Here is a 16,195-nt window from a genome sequence, read left to right as displayed (position 1 = left end):
TCCTAATCCAGATAAAGATGACCATTTCCTTTTCAGAGTTCCTGAGCCATCCCTTTTCAAGAATTATTAGATCTTAACTTCTGTTGCCCCATTACCTTTGTAGAAATCTGGTTTACCTCTCTAACTCCTTTTTTATTTCTTTCCTGGGTTCTCTTTGATTTAGCTCCCTTGGAAACAGCTTCTCAGTCCAAGGAAATAAAAATGCTTTCTGGAGTGGGGAAGTTACCGCAATGCCCACTTGGCAGTGCCAGAGCCCAAGATATAAAAAAGGACAAGAGCTTTCTAGATGGCGCAGGAAGATAGAGTAGAACAGAGGCAGGAAGAAAAGTGGTAAAGATGATAGAAACAAAAATAAAATACTTTCTCTTTCCACTTTTTCCTAAACCCGCAGGCCTCTCTGGTGTGGATCATCGTGGTGGGAGTGATGGCAGGAAGTGGGCTGGACCACTGTCAGGGAGATAGTGGTGACAATAGTAGTGTTGGGAACGGAGGTGATAGAAGTGATATTAAAGGTACTGAGGGTGGTGGGCGTGATTAGAACCGTCATCTGGAACCATCATTCTTCATACTTCATGTCTAATCCAGCCCTACCCATCTCATAATATATAAAGGAAAGGAATATGGACTTAGGAGTCAGAATTCCTAATGCTTGTGTAAATTTATAAATCTTATTTTGTCAGTTCTCAATTTGCTCATCTGTAAAATGTGGAGATCGGAGTAGGTGGATTCAAATGTCCCTACCAGCTCTTAAATGGTAGGATTTCAGGATTTCAGATTCAGTTCTAGATCTATTTTCTCACAAACACTCTAGGCCACAAATCTCCCATTTCTCTTTGTTTTTAGAACGCTTGATGCCTAAACCAATCCTTTCTTTGGTCATCAGCTTAGACCGCTATGCTAATAGCAATGTCCTGGTCTTAGGCCTTGGGCTCCTGTATGGCAAGGGCTATTTTTGGTTCCATGCCTGGAACAATGGCTCACATATAATAGACATTCAGTACATGTCTGATGTTCCCTGGGGATGAAGACTCAACCAACAGTTACTGCATTCCAGGCCATGACCCAGGTCCTGGGGATAAAGAGATTTAAAGGAATATTTTCTGACTGTGAGAAGGTGGCAGGCAATTCAATAAAGCACTGTGTGATCAGTTTTATAACACAAAGAACAAAATGAAGTGGCCTTGCTAATGAGGGGGCACAGGTAAGGTAGGATGTAATGATTTCATGTAAATCTTGGAAGATGACTCTTGCCTCTCCATTGACAAGAAGAAGGCACTCAGGCACACAGAATTGAAACACCACATGTCAATGTTGAAAGGGTGGACCTAGGGAATAGTTGACTGGTGGGAAGGCTGCAGCTTGACTGTGAAGAGAGTGGCAGTGGAGGGTTTTAGGCAGGAGTACCACACATTCCCAGCATTTTCAGAAAGGCCCTCTGATGGCAGGTTAGAAAATGGACTTGGATTCAATAAAACAGAGGCAGAAAGATGCAACAGGAAAATCTCTTAAGTGTAGGCTTTATCTTGAGACCTGACAAAAGGCAGAGGTATTAGGATTGAAAAGGGGCAAAGCGCAAAAATTCAAGGGGGACTTAGCAGGAGGGATCTATAAAATTCAATGACCTATTAGATCTAGAGGGTAAGGAATGGGGAGAAATTTGTACTGGTTCTAAAATTTCTTGTTATGATATTAGACAGGAGGTGGGAAGGAGAGTTGATGATGATGAGATTAAGATGAAACCATTTCTCGTTACATCTTTGATCTCAGTGTGGTACAGATATGTAATAGACACTTGAAGAGTAAACCTCTTTCTTCCCATCCCTCCCTTGCCCACTTCTCAGCAACTCATGAGGTTCTACTGACCTGAAGGATGCAGAAGCAGGCTGGGAGGAGAGAGCAGAGGGGTCTCATGGATCCAGGTCATTGGTTTTACTTCTCAATGACCAAATGCCTCTGTCCCAATGAGACCCATCTCTTTTTGAAGGCCCCCAAAGAGGTCTCAGCTTGATGTGGTTGAGTAGTGGGCTCTATTTTTTTTCTTTTTTCTTTTTTGGGGGTGGAGGAGTGGGGAAGGGGGCTTTTTCTTTTTTTGGACTAAAAGCAATTTCCATTTTATGCCTTTTGTCTCTTCATCCAAGCAAATGCCGGTGGGATCTGGCAACCTGAGTTCAATAGCCAGTCCTTTTGGTCTTTCAAAGGCTATGAATGTAATAAGAGCACTCAACCCTTCTGAAGATATGCAAATCCGTGCATTTAAAAGATTTACATTCATCCTTCACAGGCCCTGAAATATAAATATGAAATACCCAGAACCTTGTCACTTCAGTAATAATTAAGCTGATGGCCTATTATGTTCGATTGCAAATCAATATAGTATCTTTTGGTGCCACTTGAGTTCTTGAGGGTTGGCACGGGGCCAGCTCCAGTTATACAATTGAATTGCTGCAGCTGCCTGGGAAACTTCGCTGCCATTCCCATTCAGGAAGAATAGGCGGGTAACAATGGTGACCAGCCTCCCTGCAGTAATTGTGTACGAGGACACATTTCCAATGGGGTTTTTGTTCAGCAGGTGCTGTTATTTTAGTTTAATTTGAATTCTGAAATATGGAGGAGAGAAGGAGACTAATCTTAACAGCATCTAACCTACAGCTGTTCGAAAGAGGCCAGCAAACAGCATATGTTGCTTAGATGGAAATCATAATTACTCATTCTCCCTGGGCTGTTGGCCCACCAACGTGGAGCCTCTGAAATTAGCCAGCATTTTTCCGGCATTTTCCACAGTGGTGAGGCCTCTGCAGAGCTCGAGAAGAGCTATTCTAGAGTGGTTCACCCGCCAAGAGGCTTTTGCTGCTGCTGCATCTCCTCCTTCTTTGTCGACCTTCTTTCTCCTTCTTGGTCAGCTGAGATGAGTGGCGGATGCTACAGAAAACGCATTCTGGGTTGTCTTCCTCGTTTGAGGCTGCTGTGGGGAGGCATTGGGAGCACTGGAGACGGTTGGTGGCAACCCCTGCACCAGACTCTCTTAGGGGCAGAGTGACCCATACCCCTGGGTCAGAGCTGTGTGGGCAAGAAAAAAATCCGAACAGTAAGAATCAGTGTAGATGCTCTGATTGGGATGAGAAATAATGTCCACAGGGCTTGCTACCCTCTCTGAAACTTTCCAATGCTTTGTGTTTTTATCCACATCCTCATGACATCCCCCAGAAAGAGATGACGGTATTTCCAATTGATAGAGAGGGAAGCTGAAGTGGTGGGATAATTCCAAAACAGAAATGACAAGCCTGGAATGTAAGTCCTGGAATTTAAAATCCCACGTCCTTTTCTCATAATCAGATGCCTCCCTTTTTTACTCTAGTGACTTCCTTTAGCTCCCTGGTTGACAAAAAGTCCTAAAAAATCAGCTTCCTTCATCTTCTAAATCTATGGTAATGAATACTAGGTCATGTCCAGATTCCTCTGGGCTCTTCATCTGAAACCGATGTTTGCCTGATTTGGAGGCTGGGATTAGGAAGTCAGAGGTGTGGCATACCAAATGTCAAGGCCTCTTTCTGGTCCTCCTTCTCACCTTTTCCCTTTCCCTTCCTTCCTTCCTTCCTTCCTTCCTTCTTCTTCCTTCCTTCCTTCCTTCCTTCCTTCCTTCCTTCTTCTTCCCTCTCTTCCTCCCTCCTCCTCCTCCCTCCCTCCTTTCTTCCCTTTCTCACTTCCATCCTTCCCTCTTTCCTTCTCTGCTCCCTTTCACATTTACTGAGCCCCTGCTCTAAGACAGGCACATGACTAGGCCCTATATAGGGAATGCAAAGATGAACAAGGTAAGTTCCTGGTCCTCAACAAGCCTAGTCTGGAAGCAGATGAAGCCCCACGAAATAGCAAAACAGCTTGACTGTTGCCCTAAGAGTGGGATGTACAAAGTACGGGGGTCCTGCATAGAAGGTTTCATAGGGAGGTGACCACGGAGACAGATCGTGGAGGATGTGCAAAAGTCTTGCAAGTGGAGGAAAGAGGACATGGATTCCAGCCCTGGCATGAGTCACTGGTCTCACCCTGTCATGGGCCATTTATTGATAGGGAATTAGGGTATGAAGGGCTTGGGCAGTGGACTGATTTAGCTAGGCCCTCTTCAGGGCATCATATTCATTGCTGGCAGCCTCAGGACGAACATTCGATGTGAGGTGTGACCTGAAGAAAAGGGCAGATGTGTGTAGCAGGGATCTGGCTCATGTGTCTGTTGTTAGTCCCTCCTGGCCTGAGAGTTTGGTGACTTGCTAACTTGTCCTGAGTGTGGATGGAATGGTGCTTCAGCTCAGATGCTGAAGCCATCAGGAAAAATGTGGGCAGTTCCTAGAGCCCAGGGCCTTGAGGCTCACAGTGAGTCTCTGCTCTCTGTCAGAAATCCCTTTACCCTTTTTTTTTTTTTTTTGCCAGAGGCTGTCACTTCCTCAGGCTAACATTCATTCTCACCTTGTCCTTGTTTTGGAATGATTTTGGCTATGAGGTATAGAGTGAGCCCCAAAGTCATACCAAGCTCAGGCTCAGCTCCCAGAGAGGTTACAGGTCTCATAGTTAGGAGCATGGCTTTGGAATAGTATAGCTCTGGGTGCTAGAACAGTTCTAGAGAGGATGTAGAAGATAGTATTTAAGGGGATGGACTTTGAGGTCAGACTACCCAGGGCTGAACCCTGATTTTACCACTTCTAGCTTCGTAACTATCACTTAATTGTCTTATCTACAAATGGGAGACAGATTGTTAGAATTGGTAGAATTATTGTAATGGTTAAATTAAGTAGTACATTTAAAATATGCACAAGGCATGGCACTCAGAGCCCATTAATTTTTAGATGCTCGTAGTGATGTAGAAGCAGCAGTAGTAGTAGGAAAACAGTAATGGTAGTGGCAGGAATAATAGTAGTAATGGTAGTACTGTAGTAATAATAGTGCTAATGGCAGTAATGTAGTAATAGTAGTGATAACGATAATGTAGTCCTGCCAGTGGTAATGGTAGTAGTGGTGGTAGTAGTAGAGATAAAGGTAGTAATGTAGTAATAGTAGTGCTAGTGGTAGTATTTCTAATAACAGAAAAGTTTCTACACCTCATCTTAACTGAAAACTGGGCAAATACTATCTCTCTCACATCTGTGATGATGTTAAGAAATAATTCAATTTCACAGACATTTCCTGAGCACTTTGAACATATGTGAAATTGTCTATAATCCAGAGTCTGTCACATGGAATTTCACCAAATGCTAGATAAATATGAATGTGAAAGCCCCTAGTGGGTTAAGTAACTGGCGCTTTCCTCCACGATTCTTCCTTTGCAGACAAAGCCTGGTCTTTCAGAGGAAGGAAGCTAGACCTCAACAGTGTCAACTGCACAGTATGAACCAAAGGCAGGGACTATGTTGTCCCTTTCACCACTGGTTCCCGATAGCCCAGCACTGTGCCTAGTGTAGAGACTATTTAAGTAAGTAATAAATTGGTTTAATGAACACTTGTTGAATAAAAGCTGAACGAAAAATGCTGGGCTGCCTACGTAAAAGACCATGGGGATCTTAGAAAGGTCTTTAGCAGAGGAAGGTTATGACTATTTGGCTCCTAGACTTCGATTAGGACAGGAAGGAAAGAAACTCAGCTCTGGAGGCCACCTTGGATGCAAAAGCTCTGGGTTCCCTTTGTGAACGTGGGGAGAATCTGCTTTGGAACAGCCCCTCTGCCTCTGTGTTTTTACTTTAAGCAAGCCAAGCAGACCCAGGAAGTGTGTGGGTGGGAATTTATTTTGGCAGCTCAAGCCGGGAAGGGAAGCCAAAGCCTGAGGCTATTGAGTGAAACAGCACATGTTAATCTCAATCTATCCCTAGTAATCCCAGCAAACATTTTGATCCCAGGAAAGGGTAATCCCAGATTAAGCAGCTTCTGCAAGGACCTTGTTTGGGTGTAGTTCAGTGATAAAAGGAGGATACAAGTGAGGTATAGGGAAGAAACAGTTCGTCCGTGTGGCCATGATCACACCCAGAACCCCATTCCAGTCCCCAGATTGCGATGTTAGGGGAGGAAGGATCCCCTGAACTGCCAACGACTGAGGTGACTGCTTTGCATCTAAGAGCATGAGCATTGAAACACACTGCAAAAAATTAATTAATTAATTAATTAATTAATTAAAAGATGAAGCAATCTCTAAGAAAATAGCAAAGATACTAAAATACTTGCTCTGTTAGGCCCTGGCACAGTGGGATCATGAAGATATGGCTGAGGGCAGGCTGTCTACACTAGGAGTAAACAATCAACTCAGGTGTCAGGGTCACTTCCCAAAGGCATCGGCATGGCACAGGTGGACCCTGGCAGCTCTGATTCATGAGGTTCTGACTCCTCTGCTGATTGGTGTCTCTCTCCATGGATGTGCCTCCTAACCTTCCACCCCAAGAGGTAGATACTTCTCCACCTCTTTACAGTTAATAAATAATCAAAGAATCTTTAATTTTGATCAAGGTGGAGTTATTGACCAATGGCCATATATTCCCTTAATATATTTCCTTGTGCGTGCGTGTGTATTATAAATAGAAATAGAGATAGATGTTATGTTCATCTATGTCTCAGTCATAGCATTTTCAACACTAAAATAATTTTAATTATCACATAACATCTCTTTCTATTCCCTTACCACACACGCATCCACTAGACACTCATTCCATTTTATAGATGGGACAACTGAGTTGCAGGGTAAGGAAGGGCCTTGTCAAAGCATCAGATGAAGCTGGACCATGACTTACACCTTCCTCCTGAAGCTTCATTGCTCTCTGCCTCCCGCACTCAGGGTCCTTTTTTTTTTTTTTTAACTATTTAAAAAGTGTGATGCTTCTAAATCACCTGTACATTCTTTAGGATGAGTTTTACTTGTATCTAGTAGGCTGAGAGTAATGTTAGCCTTTGAGATAAATCATTACAGGCACAAGATAAAGAGGATGTCGTCACGAGTTCAAAGGAAATGAGGCCAAAAGATTAAAGAGCGCGTGCGCGTGTGCATGTGCGTGTGTAGATATATAAATATATGTGTAATGTATACATATAAGTATATTTATATAAGAATCTATGTATAATATAGATATGATGTATAATATCTAATGACATAATAGCTTCTTATTCATTCACTATGAATTTGTGATTATGAAGTGGAAAGCTTAAATTCAAATCTTGATTCTACCACTTGATTCTACCAAAAGATGAATGGCTTTTGTGTAGTCAACCTTTCTCAACTTTAATTTCCTGGCATATAAAATAAGGATAATAATACTTACTTCCTAGGGTTGTTGTGAGGGACATATAAGATCATATGCTGTGTTAGGAATGCTTTTGGCTTTGAGTGACAGAAATATTCAGCTCTAGTGACTTAAACACATAGAGAGTTAATTTTCTCGCACAAAGAGATATCTGGAGGCAAGCACCTGCTGGTTAGTAGTTCAACTCTATGTGAGATGATATCTATGCAATTCCCTTCTCCTTTCCTTCATCGTTGTAGTACGGCTGCTTCAACTCTTTTCATCATTTCCGCAATCCAGTAGGAAGTGGTAAGGGAAAAGAGGAGTGTTTCTGTTAGGAAATCAAAAGCTTTCTGAGGAATCTCACAATAGGCCTCCACTTATTTATCATGCCCAGAGCTGTGTCACATGACCACCTTAGGCTGGAAGTTGGCAAAGAAGAAGAATTGGGAATGATCAACCTACTATGTCTGCCAGCATAAAGCCTCCATACTAGGACACAGCTGCATTGGTGTTGAATAAATGCTTTCATTTATCTTCTTTCTGAAAACTCCTATGCATGTGCCAGAAGCTCTAGAATAGAGGGAAAATGGTAGGTCTGGCAAATGGCAAAAAATGGGCTGAGATGCTTATCATTTCCTGGGGAACTGGGTCATTTGTTGATAGTCTTGCTCACACAGGAGACTTTATTGAACTGGAAATCAGGGCTACCTGGTAAGTGAGGTGAGCTCTGCCACTGAGGACTACTAAGGGACAGACATCCCACCTGACCCTACCCCACCCACCCTGGCTGGGCTGCTGAACACTTCCACCTGGATCTTGATCTTTAGTCTTAGCACACTCAACATGTCCACAAACACCTCGGCATCTGGGGACACTGAATCATCTTTACCACTGGGTGACTGTCCATTAGGGGTTACATCAGCCTCCTCCTTCCTTGGGCTCTAATGCTGTTAAGAGCCATCTCTTTGAACGTGAGGACCAGTTCCTGGCAGATTGGTGGCTTGTTTCTTCCAAACACAGGGCAGTGCTGATGGCAGAGGGACAGTCAGACAAGGGAGAGGACAGTGAGTTGGAGAGGAGAATTTTGAAACAATGGGAGGCAGAGTGAAGTACAGAGGCTCTGAGAAAGGGTGTATCATCTGGACAAAAGCAAGGTGGGTTCTCATCCCTGCTGACTCTCCTCTCTATTTTTCCTTCTGGTCAGACCAAAAACCTGTTGCTCAGTCCTCTCCAGTGTCTCATGCATCTCGACTCCTCTTTTTCTCATCCCTTGCTCCTGTCATGTGAATTACAGGGACAGCCTCATCCTGAGCTACATGATCGTGGTCTTCTCTTCAAACCAGACAGGAGCCTGACAGTGTGGAAGGGGCACTGGTCTTGCTGGAGTCAGGAGAGCAGAGTTCTAAGCCTGACTCATCTCCACTGCCCAACCATGTGAATCTCACTAACTCATCTGTAAAATAGGAAAATAATGCCATCGCTGAAGAACTTCTGTCAGGACTGAGATAATCAGTATTTTTGAAAGAGACTTCATGGACTACAAGGGCTAATTTGGTGGGGATTTGGGTAGGAAGAGATGGAAGGAGAAGGTGTGCTTCAGGTCTCTTACTCAAGCTTCAATAGGAGTAGCTTTTAGCTCCTATTCTCTTTTGTATGTTGGGCTTTATTCATGTGGGAAAAATGTTTCTCTGCAAAGAACAAACAAACAAAACCCAAAAAACAAAATACAAATCAGAACTCACCAAATTATATCTACCACTTAATATTATTAGGCACTTAATATAATGACAGTTTCTTCTCTCCCGACTCAACCTCTTTTTTCTTTGAAGAATGGCAATTGCCATTTCCAATGGCTTTTGCTCCATGCACTTTTAAAAGTTTAAAAAAAAAATACACTAAATGCTTGCCACTTGCTTCTAATTATAAGAATGGTTGGTCCAGTGATTCTGTGTGTTGAGATCACAACTCCGGTGCTTATCTCTTAATCCATCAGTTTCAAATGACCATCCAGGGACTCATTTTTCTTTGGTGTGACTTCTTTCTGCAGCCAAAATTTCCTGGACCTGCCTGAACTCCCATTTCCAAGCAGCTCCCCTTTCACTTAGCTGACTGATAAATGGCCAACAAGGTCTGGTTTCGGCAATGGGCACATTTCACTAGAAAACAATTAAAGTGGCCGAAACCTGCTGAGATCTAATAAATATTCACTCATCCGCCTGAACAGATGCCAGTTACAGCAGAAAGAAAATACAGCTCCCAAAGTGAGGGAATTTGCTCTGGTCTAGAGCTCCTAGCACAGGTGTCGAAAGAAAACGGGACGAAGTGAAGATAATATTGCAGTAGGAGGGGCATCAGGGATCAGAGACAGAGTGCAGGTTTCTATCCATGTGAAAGTGATACCCAAGGATCCTGTGTATGGATTTGTCTCCCTTTAAGAGAAAATGGTGACTTGGATGTGTTTAAGCTCCTCGTTAAAGATTGCATAGTTAGTATATCTTTGGCTTCCCCATAGTTCCAGAACAGGTCTCTTAGATTCAGAGGGTACTTCCTGAGTAAAGCTTAGAGTGTTCGTGCTGCAGGAGATGTGGGGACACTCATGATGCTTGTAATCAGATACTTCTGCTCTCATTGGAGGCATGACCATTCCAGGCAAAGTCCAGGAAGATCTAAGAATTCTGAAATTTCAAAGGGGAAATCACCTCTGTCTGGAGGGGATTAAGGACACCTATGGCAGAAGGAGCATTTATAATGGGTACCAAGATGTGGAAGTGGGGTGAGGGCACTGGAGGAAGAGGAGATTATGCTCACAAGGGCCAGGAGGTGAGAGGGTGCTACCTGTGCTGGGAAAATCCTGTGGTTTAGAGACAGAAGATCAGACCAGTTCATAAGGAAACTGAGGTTAGCTATCACTCTGGAATTTCATTAGAAAATAATTGGCAGTGTGAATTTGAACACATAACTTTCTTTCTTTAAACCTATTCCATTCCATTCCATTCCATTCCATTCCATTCCATTCCATTCCATTCCATTCCATTCCATTCCAGAGAACATATTATTTCATCGGCATGGGTTTGAATGGGCCCAGTGGGATGGGACAAAGCAAGAGAATAAAGACACAGAGGTTGGAACAAAAGCATCCTGAGGTCACCTGCCTCCTGTCTATCAGACTCGGTATGGATCTGAAGAGCACAAAGCCTTGATCTTGGCTCCACCTCCTATTTTCAGCCGATGCCTTTTCAGGCCTCAGCTTGATATTCTTTATTCTCCCTGCATTGCGCTTCAGGTCATGAAAGATGGGAATTACTAAATTTTCTAGCTTCCTTCTCTGCGCCGACTTGGACATACTTTTGTACCAGCTCTCTAGCTCCCTAATCTCTGGGTAAGTCATTTCATCTCTCTGAGCCTCAGTTTCTTCCTCTATAAAATGAGAATGTCAATCTCTACTTCAAAGAGTGTGTGGCTAATACATTAAATAATGTTAATTAAGGGTTTAGAAGTATGTCTGGCACATATTTGACACTCCATATACAGTTGTTTTAGCGGTAATATTATCAGTAGATGGTGTGGTTGTTAATATTACCATATTGATCTCCTTCATCACTCAGTCCCCAGTTGCCAGGATCCACTGACCTTGAACCAGCTGGCCAGAGTCTCTGCTGGTCTTCCTCTGCTGATGTGGGCTGCTGACAAGATTCCTTTTTGCCATGTGGCAGAAAGGACTGAGCTAGAAAGATGGGGGTAGGGTGGGGTGTACCTGGCTGGGAGGCCAGGACTTTCTTGGCAGTAATTCATGAAAGTGATGGTGAGACCTGGGGTAGGAGCAGCAGATAAAGGAGGTGTTGCCTCCTGGCCATCCAGGACTCCCTGGAGAAACCACTTTCCGAGAAGGAAATGAAGTCTCTTTCCTCTTTACTCTCTCTTTATTCCTGCCTCACCCTTTTTTGCCAACTCTGGGCTCCAGCTGGTCTGGGAGGCAGCTCACCTCTGCCTGGTCATTAACAGTTCATTTGCTTAAATACCCATCATCATTACTGCCAGTGGCTCCTCAGGGCACCATTGCATCCCAGAAATTGCAGCAGACATTCTCCTCTGACTGATGGCCCCACTCTCGGCCCTGCCACCTGCTAATGACTCCTGGGCTGACAGCCCAGCCTGGGGCAGCAGGATGTGGAACACTGAAGGAGATCTACCTTTCTCCTTGTGAGTCCCTCTGACCCTCACAGTCCTGGGAAGGACTTGACCCTTAAAATGATGATGCCCCCAAACCTCCCAGGAATGAGCAGAAAAGCTTAGAGAAGAAAAGCCCTAAGAGGAACCAGAAGGTGTCCTCAGCGCCCTCCTCAAATCTCACCACCTGTGACCTCTTCCCTGCTCAGGCCCAGGGTATCCGTGTCTTCCTTACAGGGCACTTTAGCATGTTGGTAGGTGTGAGCCCAAGAGAAAGGAACGCCCCCTGACTTGAGCAGCACATCGTGCCGGGCCATGTAGAAGCTCTCTCCATTCTTCAGGTCTCCACACTCCCAGGTTAGTGGGGTTGTGAGTGAGTTTCCCAAAGTCACACAGCCAGGACGTGGCAGAGTCAGGATTCAAACTCAGTCTGGTCTGAATCCAAGGGCCGTGCTTTTTCTTCTGCTTTCACATCTATGAGGTGACTCTGCCTTCTTATGCTAAGATTCTCATTTTCTGCTAGATTCTAGTTTGAGTGGATTTCTGTTATTGCAACTAAGAGAGCCTGTCTAAAACACCTCAAAGACTCGAAAGGTTAGTCTAAATTCTACTTGGTTTATAAGGTAACTTTTGAAAATAACTGTATAGTTGGAATATGACTCATTTTATTTCCTTTATAATGCCATCGCGGATGATTTATGGCTTTTTTTTTTTTCCTGAAATAAAATTGTCACATTGTGTCCAGGGCCATTGAAATAGCTCAATGTAGTTGAAACAGAATAAGCAAAGTGAACTAGTAGAAGACGAAGGGAGAGGATTAGCAGCTTCTCTATAACTGTGGGTGTAACAGATTATGTACAGCTTTATAGTGAAGAAGAGTGTTTAAGTTTCATTCTGAATTTTTTAATATTTATTCTGAATGACACGGAAAGCCATTGGGGAGATTTGAACAGAGGAGTAACATCATCTCAATAAGTTTTAACACAATCTCTAGGTAATGTATTGAGACTAGATTGTTGGGGGCAAGGTGTGAGCAAGGAACCCAGTTAAAAGCTTATGGCAATAATTCAGGTAAGGGATTGGGCAGCCTGGGTAGTTGAAGTGAATGTGGCACAAGTGATTGGATGTGGCAGTGATGAGTGTCTGATGGATTGGACCATATCTACTTTGAGAGGGCAGAACAGTGATATGTAAGCTCCCATAGGCTTATCCCAAATATAAATTACTAAAACATCATAAATTTGAGATTGGTAATAGGGAATCTATTGAAATTAAAGTTGTGTGAATGTAAAAGTTTTGAAATTTTTTTTATGAGGATTCCAGGTGACTTCTTGAGAAGAAAGGATTCAGAGCTAAGCCTCTTCATTGTATAGATCATGAAAAGAGTTCAGTGGATATATGATTATGGGGATGGACAAGGGACCCAGAACTGACCTGGCTATCCCCTTGGGAGGCTGGTGCCCTAGCGAAGTGGTCGAGTGAGTGAATTTAAAGAGGGGAGCCCAGGCCAGGGGAATGGGCTGAGCAGATCTTAGAGGAGAGGGGGTCATTTTCCATGGCCCCTTGAGGACCCACTGTGTCCTGGGCAGGCCTGCTTTAGCTTCCATGGCAGACCCTGTAGCAGGGTGCTCAGCCCCATAACTTCCAGCTCAATAAGCAGCGAGAACACATCCCGGCAGGGAAAGGAGTGGTCAGCAGCAGAGAGTGGGCATCTGTTTGAATTGCCCGCATATCTGTCTGGACAGCAGGCCTCCAGGTTTATACCTCCTCTGATGTTAGAAGGCGAACATAGATCATGGAATAAATCTCACTCTCCACCCTGCCAAGTGCGATGTAATGGCAGAGCTGTCAGAAAAGACACTTGGCAGAACGCATCTTTCTACTTGGCATGATATAATTTGCACCACCTCTACTAACTTTTCCTAACTGTTTCCTAAAAATAGTGCTTCAATTAGAAACTGACACAACTTCTGTTGGGGAAGGTGTGAACAGCCGTGAAACGCTCTGTAAGGAACAGGTGAGACCCAGTAGATCATCAAATGCCAAATGATACACTATAATGATATACTATAATTGGTTATTATTAAAATAGTCTATTGCTTATCATACAGTAGCTAAATGGCCTTTCTGTTGCTCTGTAATTACCCAGTGATGTGTGATCTGTTTTCTTCTTTGGAAGCTGAGTACCAAAGGTATCTGAGCAGAAGCTGTCACAACAGTGGAAGAGAGCATGGAGAGGGGAGGGTTTCTGTCAAGGTAGAGCTGAGTAGGTTCTTTCAAAAATCCCCAGCAGGGCCAATTGCTCTGAAGGGTCCCCACAGGGCCAGGGAGCAGAGGATATGGTTCAGTCTCTGCAGGTCTTACCCTGACTAGCACTCCTTCTTACAAAACCTTGAAGCTACCTGTTTTGAAGTTTTCTAAACATTTTTGCTGCCAGTGGAGATAAGACACATTTGTGTGGGGTGAGGAGGGGTTGGGAATGCCAGTCCCTGCTTTTGCTTCTTCACTGAATCCAGTAGGCAATCCTGGACCTCACGAGAGGGTGCTAACATCTAGTCTCTGGAGTTAAGAAGTAAGACTCGATGGATCTTAGGAGAGACCTGGATTGGATCCCCAAGGAGGTGGAGGGAACAGAGGTATCAAGCTGAAGACTCAGACCAGGACAACATGAGAGAGGAGAAGAAGGCAAGGCCAAAGGAATCTGAGAGATGGAAGGTAGGTAGCAACCATGGGTCTCAGATAGGAAAGAGAGAGCTAGACAGGGAGGGACTTATCCTGAACCCCATGCCGTGGTGATGTCTGGAGCTTAGGTGAGAGTTCTGGTCTTCCGAACCCATCTGGACTGGCCCAAACCGGAGAATGCTGCCAACAGATGTGTGTGGAGGCTGGGAGCACAGGAAAGAGGAGGGGTGCAGGGCCCCCAATCCCCTCTTCCATTCCCACCCCCAAACCCTGTGCTCAACAGGCCTCATCCTGACCCTAGGGCAAAGTGAGAGGAGGAAACAGTTTCGTGGAAAGAATCTGTGGGGTGGGGGCGGGGCATAGAGGGAGTTCCTGTGGCATCCGAGCTGGTTCATCTCTTCCTGGGTGTAGCCAGAGCTGTGGTTATAGTGGATCAGAACTTGGTCAGTGAGATGTACGCACATCAGGAGAAAATTACTCAGGAAAAATCTCTGCCACTTCTGGCTTATTGGCTCTCCTTCACGGGCAGTGGTAGGTATTCTTTTCGACCCGACTAAACTCAGAGTCTCACACACTCTAGGTGCTTAATGAATGTTTGTTGAATAAATTTATAAATAAATAGGAGGATGTACAATGCTTAGCATTACAAACGAACCATTTCCATTGTTCTAGAACTTAAAGATCTGGCTTGTGTTACTTTTTCTGGGAAGTCTTGCTGGACCTTATCAGGAAGAGCAGGGATGTGTTTCCGCAGCACTGTGTGCATGTGTGTATTGTCATATCGTGAGTACCTGTTGAGGTGTTTTCCTTCCCAACAACAATTTCCTTACCTTTGTATCCTCAGGAGTTAGCACATACCTAGCATATTGTAAATGTTCAGAAAATGTTTGCTGAATGATTAGGACACACACACACACACACACACACACACACACCCACCCACCCCACCAATCTAAACTCTTGAAAACAAAGGTAGATTTTTTTTTTTTTTTTTTTGGCCCTAAAGCCTCCATTCCCCTACGATCCATTTCAACTCTGATCTCAATTTTTTTTGGAGAGATTTCTTTCCCCTTGTTACTTATAATAGGACTATAAATCCAGATACCTGCTCTTCTACCATTGAAGCCAAAGTGGTCTCTGAGGGCTTGTCAGCCAGACCCAGGGGTAAATATGTGATCAAGCTTGGCCAGTTGACGCTCTCTCTGAGGCATCTGATTTCTAAGCAAATGTTATAAAAATGAAAGAGGTCATCAGAGTTCACTTATCTCTGCAGTTCCCTGATCTGATTACTCCTCCTATGAGAATATACTTGTAGTTCCTAATTCTACATTTATTTGCTTCTAGCCTATTTCCAAGACTGGTTCTCCAGCTCTCCCACTAATTCATTCAGCTCATTATCCATCCAATAATATCCTTATATGTCAGCCAGAGTCGGTTTTGTTGCTTGCCACCAAATTCTTCTGACAGTGTCACAAATTCACTTCTGAGCATGAATAGATACTCAAACAATGGACTGCCTATGGAATAAATATATTATGTGCAGTGGGTCCTCATTTATGGCTGCCACTCACAAGTGTTCACCGAAGATATTTACTTTTCACAAATATCACTGAAACTCAAGGGTTCTAAAGCAAATCCAGATTTCTCTCTTGGCATCTCCCAGATTGGGAAGAATAAAATAAAAATAATTCTGGAAACTGACAAAGATATTTGGATGGACATTTAGACTCTGGGATGCCTGGACCCTGCCAACCTAGAGGGCTTTTTCTATCTTTGCCAAGGGGAAAGGTGCCAGGCTGCTAGAATAGAACCACCTGTGGTCACACCTACCCCCAGTGTGGGTCTTGGTGACAAAGATGGCAGTGAGTGAGGAGGTGCCACATCTATGCACACCCAGGAAAAGAAAAGGCAGCTAAACAGAGATTTTCCATAGAGCTGTTTGATTTTCTAGCCAAGAACTGACAATAAAGGAGTTTGGAAAACAAATCTTCCAAGAGACCATTTCCCCTGGCCTCCACCCTGGGTATGGAGTGGTGACTATTATTAGAATTAATAGAATATCCAGTGCAAGGTATTTTTTGTTTGTTTTTGAAGAC

Source organism: Pteropus medius, unplaced genomic scaffold (assembly GCF_902729225.1).
Source record: "Pteropus medius unplaced genomic scaffold, Ma_sr-lr_union100, whole genome shotgun sequence".
NCBI classification, from domain to species: domain Eukaryota; kingdom Metazoa; phylum Chordata; class Mammalia; order Chiroptera; family Pteropodidae; genus Pteropus; species Pteropus medius.
Note: the sequence above shows the minus strand (reverse complement) of the source record.